This window comes from Anolis carolinensis, chromosome 1 (genome assembly GCF_035594765.1).
Source record: "Anolis carolinensis isolate JA03-04 chromosome 1, rAnoCar3.1.pri, whole genome shotgun sequence".
Taxonomy (NCBI): domain Eukaryota; kingdom Metazoa; phylum Chordata; class Lepidosauria; order Squamata; family Dactyloidae; genus Anolis; species Anolis carolinensis.
This window is the reverse complement of record NC_085841.1, coordinates 202,186,275-202,196,136: the sequence shown is the minus strand read 5'-3', so window position 1 is coordinate 202,196,136 and position 9,862 is coordinate 202,186,275. Positions and strand designations below refer to the sequence as shown.

The 9,862-nt window shown below is 41.2% G+C and overlaps 1 long non-coding RNA gene across 1 annotated transcript; it reads left to right on the top strand.

The window, feature by feature from the left end:
* The first annotated feature begins 2,973 nt into the window (after nt 1–2,973).
* LOC134294085 (uncharacterized) lies at nt 2,974–9,211 on the top strand. The gene is made up of 2 exons (XR_010001068.1): nt 2,974–6,438; nt 6,552–9,211. It is a non-coding gene; the product is annotated as an uncharacterized LOC134294085 (long non-coding RNA).
* The last annotated feature ends 651 nt before the right edge of the window (nt 9,212–9,862 follow it).

Genomic DNA, 9,862 nt, shown 5'->3' with positions numbered 1-9,862 from the left:
AGGATGCTAAAGGATCCGAAGGTAAAGACCCAGATCACCCAGTTTGTGGAAGACCTCTTCAGAAGCAACTACGCTGAACTAGCCAGCATGTGTGTGAAGAGAGAAGAGCAGTGGTTCCTGCCGTACCACAAAGTGACTCATCCTCAGAAACCTGACGAAGTTCGTACTCGTAGTGCAGATGGCCAAGACTTATCAAGGCAAGGTTTAAATCCAGCCAAGTTTGAAAGATTTTCAAAATGGACTAGACTTCAGGCAGCCATTGCCAGGCTCATACATTACATCGCTACAAAAAACAGTGGTGCAATTCAGCCCCAAGATCTTTCGAAAGCCTCAACAGTCATCCTGAGATCCACTCAAAGACAGTGTTTTTCAGAAGAAATAGCTTGTTTAGAAAGAAAAGCATCCTTGCCCAAAAATAGTTGTTTAAAGGACTTGAACCCCTTCCTGGACAATGAGGGTCTCCTTAGGGTTGGAGGTAGACTAAAAAGAGCAAAGATTAGATCCTGTGTTAAAAATCCTTTTATTTTGCCACACCATAGCCACATAGCTCTGCTGTTGACACAGCATTTCCACGCAAAGGTTAAACACCAAGGAAGGACATTTACTGAGTCTGCCCTAAGAAACAATGGGTTTTGGTTTGTTAATGCTCGTAAAGGTTGGGGATTTGGTGTTACTTAAACAAGGGATGCTCCTAGACACCAATGGACTAAGGGTATTGTGTCAAAATTATATCCTAGTTCTGACAATAGAGTGCGCAAAGCCCAGGTTAAGGTAGTTTCTAACAAAAGGTTTCTTTGTTTGACAGGCCTATCAGCGACATGGTTGTGTTATTTTCAGAAGACATACAGTCTTAAATTTATTAGAGTTAAAGGTATTTAACTCCATTTCCGAAAGTCCGGAAATCTAGGCCGGGAGTGTGACGGCGCGAGTGGCGCCATCTATATGTTGAACTATAAGTTGCAAGATTTGAATTGTTGTATCATGCCTGATTTTGCCCTTACCCTGTAAATGTAGTTGGATTGGTTATTTATATCTGTCAATCAATGTTGTTTGTACCTGTTATATTGCTCACTCAGCAAAACTGTTTGGCTCCACCTCTTCCCCGAGTAGGACAGTGTTTCCTCTTTTCATTCCACCAGCAAGCTCTCTATCGGATGGACGTGAGAGAGAGACTTGGCACTAAAAGCCCTTCAAAAGTTACCTCTCAGCACCAATTCTGAGGTTCTTACCCTTGGGACTCACACTTCATGTTCAGGGCCAACCTGAACAACGTTGAGGAGTCTCAAGCGCCTTCACATCAGTCCTTTGGCAACAGAGGAAGACTTTTGTCTTCAGACATAGGTCATTGGACTGAGGCTGAGTTTGCTCCGGCATTCACAGCCAGAGAAAGAGGGATCTGGACAAGCTCCACGGACTTAAACAATCAAAGACTGTAATGTATATTTTCTTTTACCCCCTTTGTGAACAATAAACCCAGTTTTTGAGTTATCTACAGTGTTTTGGTCTTTGGGAGTTCCAGTTTCCCTAAAGGAGGGCAAGAAGCAATCCCCTGGGGAAAGATGTCACGTCCATGCCTCTTTCACTAAGAGTACAGCCCCAGGCGCGACGGCACAGTGCTGGTGCCTTACTAGATTACAGATCCCAAATTTGAAAATTTTTAAAAATCCTTCCACCACAAATACAAAGAAACAAGAATCTGGTATTTATCTGTAGCGATGGAAATATTGAAACCATCGCCCATATTTTGTTATTTTGTTTGTTGTATGGAAACAAATTCAGAGAGTTAATTTTCCATTAATTTCCAACACTATGTTCAACAGATTTTTGTGTAAGTTTCTTCCTTGAGCATCATGTTTCTATGAGGAAAAATGCTCTTTTCCCAGCAATTAATTTCCCATTATCTGAAATGTTCACATGGGTGGCTGAGAATAGTGACATTTTTGTTTTCTGATGGTTCAGTGTACACAAACTTTGTTTCACATACAAGATTATTATTACTAAAAATATTGTGTATAGTAAAATTGCCTCCATTCTATGTATATAATGCATATATGAAATATGTATGAATTCCATGTTAAGACTTAAATCCCATTGTTAATAGCCCAATACAAGATATCTTATTATATACATGTATGCAATTTCAGGTATTCCAAATACAGTAGAGTCTCACTTATCCAACATAAACGGGCCAGCCGAACGTTGGATAAGCGAATATGTTGGATAATAAGGAGGGATTAAGGAAAAGCCTATTAAACATCAAATTAGGTTATGATTTTACAAATTAAGCACCAAAACATTGTGTTATACAACAAATCTGACAGAAAAGGTAGTTCAATAGGCAGTAATGTTATGTAGTAATTACTGTATTTACGAATTTAGCACCAAAATATCATGATGTATTGAAAACATTGACTACAAAAATGCGTTGGATAATCCAGAACGTTGGATAAGCGAGACTCTAATGTATCTATCTATCTATCTATCTGCAATTACAGTAAATAATAAAACTTCATTTGTATTCCGCCCTCTCTCCCCAGGGGGACTCAGGGTGGATCCACATTCAATACCTTAATAAAACAAACAGGTACCCACAAAATAATCCAGAATAACCCCACATGTATATGCAAAATTAGAACCTAACATCAATAAATTAAACAAAACGTGAGCAAACAAAATTATATATAACAGCATCAAACCTAAGCATAAAACATCCACATTGATTTACACAAGTCAACCAAAGTCACAAAGTCATATGAGTTGATTTTGTGGCCAGTTATGACCGTTGGGCCAACATGGACTAGCAGGGCCCAAATACAACAATAGTTCTCAACCCAAGGTAGTGATTTCTCATTATCGAATCCTATCTAATAAAGTTTTTATTATAGCAGACATTCCAAAATCTGAAAATAATCTGAAATCCAAAACATTTCTAGTCCTAAGCATTTCAAATAAGGAATCCTCAATCTGTATTTAAATATGAGCTAAAATCTAGTCCTGTTTAGACAGGGATCCAATGACTTTATATACATGCCAATGGACCTTTGACTATATCATGTATATTTCTTTTACTGCCATGGCTATATGTTTATATATAGCTGTTTCAGGTGCAGTAGCAGCTATTTCAGAGAGCATCCACCCCTAGTTTTCACGATTGCCTTATCTCATAAAGGCAGCAAGCGATTCTCACTTCTGATTTTTAGATGCCCAAAATCTTTTCTCTTCTGTAGTAATGGTGTTGTCGACCGCGTTTTAGGGGATCGGGCCCTTAAGGAGAAACCCGATCCGGTCCTGAGAGAACGGACCTTGGCGGAGCCAATAGGAAAATATGAGCCGCAATACAACCTGAAGCCGAAATGAAGAAGGTCCGCCAAAGTTGAAGGAAAATCCGCCAAGGAGTCTTTATTGAGCAATTCAGCTGAAGAGGACTCTAGTAGCGATCATTCAGTCTACTAGGGTACCACATAATCAAAATAAAGCCATATTTATACAAAATTTCAGTCTGACAGCCCTTTGGATTTCCCGCCCCACTCCCCCGCCCATCTGATCGTTGATAGGCTAGAAGGTTGAACGAGGCGGGCTTTCGTTTCCCGCCTTGCTCCGTTGGCCCAATAGGAAGCTACCTTTTGTCTCTACTCAGGCCAATCAGGAAAGAGAAGGCGGGAGTTATTGAAACAATGGGGTGACAGGGCAGGAACTGTCGGATTAAGACCTGCTAGACCGATTTCTAAAGGGATTAATGGCAGCAATCAAGGGTTTCTGTCACGTATACAGATTTTAGATATGCCTTGGGGTGTCAGAGATGGAAGCAAAGATGGGTGGTGATGAGCCATATTGACAGGCTCTGCAGGGCGCCTTCCTGAGGTGTCCTGGATTTTCCTTTGGGTGAGATATGACAATGTTTGCCTTGGGGCGAATCACCTTTAGGTCAACACTCCGAATTCGGCGACTCAAGCCCTATATTGTCCATGCAATCTGAATTTGACTGGGTTTAGTGGTGGCAGATTATCCTTTTGTTTTTGGGAAGGGAAGCCTGGGTCATAGGAAATGGGATAGGTTTTGGGGTTCAGGTTGAGTTCAAAATATTTCCTATTTGATTTCATGACTTGGCAATTATATGAAATAAAATGAAAAATAAAATAAAGTTGGAATATAAACCCTGCTGGGAAAAATACATATTTTCCGGGGATCCGAAAGAGTACACATACATAAAGGCAGATAGATAGTAAGGCAGGAATGAAGGGGTAGGAGGAAATGGCCATATAAGGAGGTACGAGCAGGCCAGGAACACAGCCGATGGGTTATCACATGATTTCCCCGAAATCATGTGTTTTGAGAGAAACGAAAGTAATGAAATGTAATACTGCACCACAAATATGCACCAATGGTTTGATATGTGGGCGGTCGTAAACTGAACCCACTGAATTGTATAAATAGACACTTGACCCTGTCTGCAGGGTTCTCCCTTTTCAGCATCTAGTTGTGCGTGGGATGAACCTCTGCAGCTGCATGAATTTTAGTAAACTGCTTTCTTTGGAAAAAACTCCAGTTGTCTGTCTCCTACTTCCACTGCGTCCGCACAGACACACGACAAGCCGAGAAGAGGGGAAGTCTGGCTTCCGCTACATTTTCTGGTGACCCCGACGTGATTCCACAATAAGACGGGCCAGGAGATCGGAGACGGATCCCGTTGGCGGGACGGTCCCAACTCAGCGGTGGGGGCCAGAGGCAACTACCGTGAGACGAGAAGGGGCCCCTGAATATTGCAAGACCGGCTGCGGTACTTGCCTCTGATGCCAACGCCGGCCGACGGTGGGAGCCGCAATGACAGCGAGGTTCCAAAGAAACCAGCCAGGAGGAAAAGGATCCAGGGAAAAGTCCAGGGGCGAAGGTTGGTCCGACGTCTACAGCAATCTGGCAAGTATAGTGGTTAAATGAGACACTAAGGGAACACAGTTACCGGCGCCGGGAGGGACACACAAAGGTTCCCAGGGAGGTATAAAGGGGTTCTGTCTTGTGATTCCTGACGCATACCATTGAGTGTCCGGGTGCCCAGGCCAAGGCAGTCCCCTCTATTAGGCAGAATGGGAGGCAGTGGGTTCAAATCCACCACCCCATTACAGTGTATGGTAGACAATTTCGGCTCAGTTGCAAGTAGAGCCGTAGAAGGAATTCCCCAGAGAACAAGACTTGTGAGGCTGCCCCAAGACCAAGTCGTGCAGGGCTCATGAGGAGTCGCAACTCCCGGGGAAAGGAAAAGAAAAAAAAAATTGAAAAGAGGGAAGGTGGCATACCCTTTTGAAAAAAAAACAACAACAAAAAACTGTTTGATTTCTTTGTCATGTGTGGGGAATAATGAGTTTCAAGTTCTGCATGTTTCGTGGTAATATTGAAGTGAAAATGAAAAATGAGTCTAAAGATTTACAAAAAAAAATGTTGAGCACAAATATCTAGAAATGTTTTATTACGGTTGAAAAAATCTGATTCGAAGAGGGTCTGTCTGTGTTAGTTTGCTTTTGCTGACAAGCTGCAGAGAAAAAGAGAGGGAGGCTGTTAAAGTGGTGTTGAGGCTCAGAAACTGTCTTTCAAAGGAGTTTTCCTTGTTATTTCTGAGGAACAAAGGCTGTTTTCTTAAAAAGTTTTCCTTTGCACCTGGGCCTCATGCCAAAAAGATAGTGGGAAAATCTTGGCAGACAGTCCAAGGTAAAAACGATAAGTTTGTTAGAATGTTTCTTCCCTGTCATTCTTGTTAAACTCAGGCGAAATGCCCAGAGAAAGATAATGGAATTCCAGTGGACAGCCAAGGTCAATGAAAGCCGCTGTGAACTAGTGAAGTTTTAAAAATGTAATGTGAATTTAATATGAAAAAAAGAAAGAAAATGATGATGTAAATATATATATATATATATATATATATATATATATATATATATATAATATTGGGGTTCTGTCTTTCACCTGGATCTTAAATCCTTGCTTTGGACTTATTTTGGGACAACTGGGTGAGAATGTTTCATGAGCTGAGAGAGAGTGTGTGACTTTATCTAAACAACTAACCACTAATCAGAATTCCTGTGGACCTTGTGTGAATGAGATGTATGTGTTGAATTCAAAATGCATAAAGAGTTATAAACAATGTTAGTAGATTTGTTCAGAAGCAATTCGGAAGCTGTAGATATTTTTTTTTGGGAAAAAAAAATGGTCTTAGGCTTGAAGAAAAAAAAATCCTTGTTTTGAAAGAACAATGCTTCAGTGTTTTTAGAGAACATGGTGATACAACAGATAAGAGCTGGACATCTGCCCAGAAATTGAATCTCAAGAAAAAAAAAATGAGCCTGAACAAGTGCACTTTTGAAAACTCAAGCCTCTGTGGGCTACTTCCCCCTTTTTCTGTTCTACAGACTGTTTAAACCCCTTACAGGTTATAGGGAAATGTTGGAGGTTCTTTTTTGCAGCACTTTGGAATACAGGTGGTCTTGGTGAGTCAAGAAGAAGGAGAAGGAATGTGAATGAATGTTTTGGAGTGGAGATGGATGCTGAAGGGAGAGGACAAGGAGAGGAGTTATTAGTTGTGGAGACTTTGTATGGAAAACTGTCACAAGGTGGCAGTGCAAAAAAAAAATATAATATTTATTTTTGGAAAAAAAAATTGATCCCATATTCCTGACACAGAAGGATTAAGAACTGACATTGATTTTTAAATTTTTGATTGACATTTTATTCAAAAAGGGAGCTAGTGCCCAAGTGATAAAAAGTTATCCTTTTGAGAACCAAAGACATGATATAATTGGCTGCATCTCATGTTGCTTCATAATAATTTTGTGAGATTTGGATTCTGGACTTTGTGATTCTGGCCCAACTCTTTCTAAAGGTTACGGAAAGGGAGGACTAGGACTTTTGTAAACGGGACATTAGATCATGCAAATAGGGGCATTTTTTCCATCGCCCCCAGCCTGGATTTTGCCAGATTTGAGAAGCGGCAGGAGGCTTTTCAACGTGTGTTACTAACAAATTTTGAGCTGTTCAACGAGTCGGTGTAAAAGGGGAATTGAGTAAGTTTAACACTGCAGCAGGACTGGAGTGGAAGATTGCATTGCAGCAAGTGGATAGACGATTGTTAAATCGTTTGCGGAAAAGAAAAGAAAAAAAGATGCGGAGAAGAAAGATTTTGTTGGATTTCAAGACGGATGAGTGTGTTGTCGAAGGCACAACCTCTGAGGAGGCCTGCCGTGGATGTGAGTGAAACGACTAGAGAGAGTGCTTCAAGAGCCATACAGCCTGGAAGGATGAGTATTTCCCTCCCCTTCTTTTCCCTCTCATTGTTTTTTGCTACAGGTCCTGAACTCCTGTATGGGATAAACCCAGAAGTCTATGAGACATGTTTATTGAGAGGCCTGGGAGGGCCTATAGGTGTTGCTGAGTGTTAAGGCTGTGATGGAGTGTGGCATCAGGCTGGAGGCTGTAAGGGCTGACCAACTCAACAACATACAATTTTCTATTTTGACCCAACTCTCCTGGTTAGGACCTTTTGTAACGGGACATTGCAAATAATTCGGATTTTTGCCGGATTTGAGAGACAATGAGGGACTTTTTCATATGCCATCTAACAACCTTGCTTTTTAAGCCAAAAGGAGGATATAGCACGGAGGCAATGTGACAAAGAATAAAATAAGTTAACCATTGCAGCAGGACCAGAGTAAAAAGGATTACTGCAGATCGCGAAAGAAGGCCCATGGAGGAATCGTTTCTCAAGAGGCCATGGAGGGGTCGTTTGGGAGCTGAATAGTGGCCTACCTGCCCCACCCGTGGAGAGACAAGGGATTTCAACAAGATTGGCTGAGACAAAAGTGATGCCGAACAGGATGATCGACAGATGGGTAATCCGTTCCCCCTCCCCCATTCTCTCTCACTGTCTTCCTGCTTTCTTTTTCAGCTTTTTGGACTCCTGTTCCTAAATTGGAGATCCATAAGGCATTATTACTGGAAGGCCTGTTTTGGAATCCAAAACCTGCAGGAGTTTAAGTCTACCCCACGCCACACGCTGGGTATACTGGGAATGACAGCTAAAGCCCTGTGAGAGATGGAGATTTTCTTTACAGACTTTATCTTTACACAGAGACAATTCTTAGAGACTAGAGACTTGATTGGACAAAGAGACTTTCTTCAAATTAACTGAACATTATTCCTTTGATCAAGGAAGAGGAAACACACCCCCAGTTTGACTTTATGCCAAAGACTGAAAAGACCTGAAAGTTGGACATGTATGTGAATGGCCACCTCTGGCCATAGCAACAAATCCATCATCGGAAGAAGCCAAATGACTGGGCTAGATCAGAATTCTACTGTGGACTATATCCTTTCTAAAACCTGATTAATATTTTTAATCCTCATGTGTTGTTTACCTCTGGTGATGAAACTATGTACAAATGCTATTCTGCGCTCATTTTCCACTGAAAAGATAGCTCGGCTGCAAGCGAGAAGGGATTGGAGGGACCCATAAGTCTGCTCATTTGGTTTGCTTCAGCTTTGTATACACGCTTCGCAAAAAAAAAAAAAAATGGGGGAATAAGGCAGGAATGAAGGGGTAGGAGGAAATGGCCATATAAGGAGGTACGAGCAGGCCAGGAACACAGCCGATGGGTTATCACATGATTTCCCCGAAATCATGTGTTTTGAGAGAAACGAAAGTAATGAAATGTAATACTGCACCACAAATATGCACCAATGGTTTGATATGTGGGCGGTCGTAAACTGAACCCACTGAATTGTATAAATAGACACTTGACCCTGTCTGCAGGGTTCTCCCTTTTCAGCATCTAGTTGTGCGTGGGATGAACCTCTGCAGCTGCATGAATTTTAGTAAACTGCTTTCTTTGGAAAAAACTCCAGTTGTCTGTCTCCTACTTCCATTGCGTCCGCACAGACACACGACAAGCCGAGAAGAGGGGAAGTCTGGCTTCCGCTACAATAGATTTCATGGAAATAAGGGAGAATCCATAAAAGTGAGTTACATTGCATAAAAGGGAATCATGAATGATATAAACAATTAAAAATATTTGATAAGAACGAAGTTCATAACATCTGGAGAACCCAGCATGGAAATTCATAAAAGTGGAGTTTTAGCAGCATGATTTTACAATTCATGAAGTTGTTATCTCTTGCCTCAGAGTGCAGGGATAATCCACAGTAAACTCCAGTAAAAAGTCTCAATCACCTTCTACTATAAATATATGGAATATAGAACATAAAGTCTTGATTTTTGAACTATCTTTTACAAAGTCCTGGGGGGGGGGGGGTCACCTCGATCACAATGGTTGATCAGAAGATGACTGCCAATTAATTAAGAACTATTGCATAGCCCTTCCATCGGTGTCTGGGTTCATTATATTTCCCTCCTCTGAGCCTTGCCTATCCAGGCAACCTAGAGCTATTGAAGAGAGCATCCGACGGCACTGCAATCATATTAGCCGACCTTTAATTATTCAGAGCCCCTTTTGATAAAATAGTGCTGCAGGACAATGAAATCAAAAGCTAATTCCCAGTAGATTAGATTAGATCCCCCCCCTCGCTTTTCTGTCTGTAATTATTTCTATCAGATAAATTATTTGTTATGCAAGCTTACCTTCAAAAGCATGTCTGTTAAAAAGAGAAAAAGGGAAGAAATCCTTTGTAGGCCCTACATATGATTAAACAGCTTTGACAGAGCATAATGCATAATAATGATAAAGACCTGTCAAATGGAATTTTAAACACGTTGGCCCGTGCATCAGAAGAACATCTGGTATCAAAAATCCAATACATTTTTTTCCACAAAGAAGAATAGATAAGAGGTGGAATTGAGAGAGATTTCCAAATCTGTTCATGG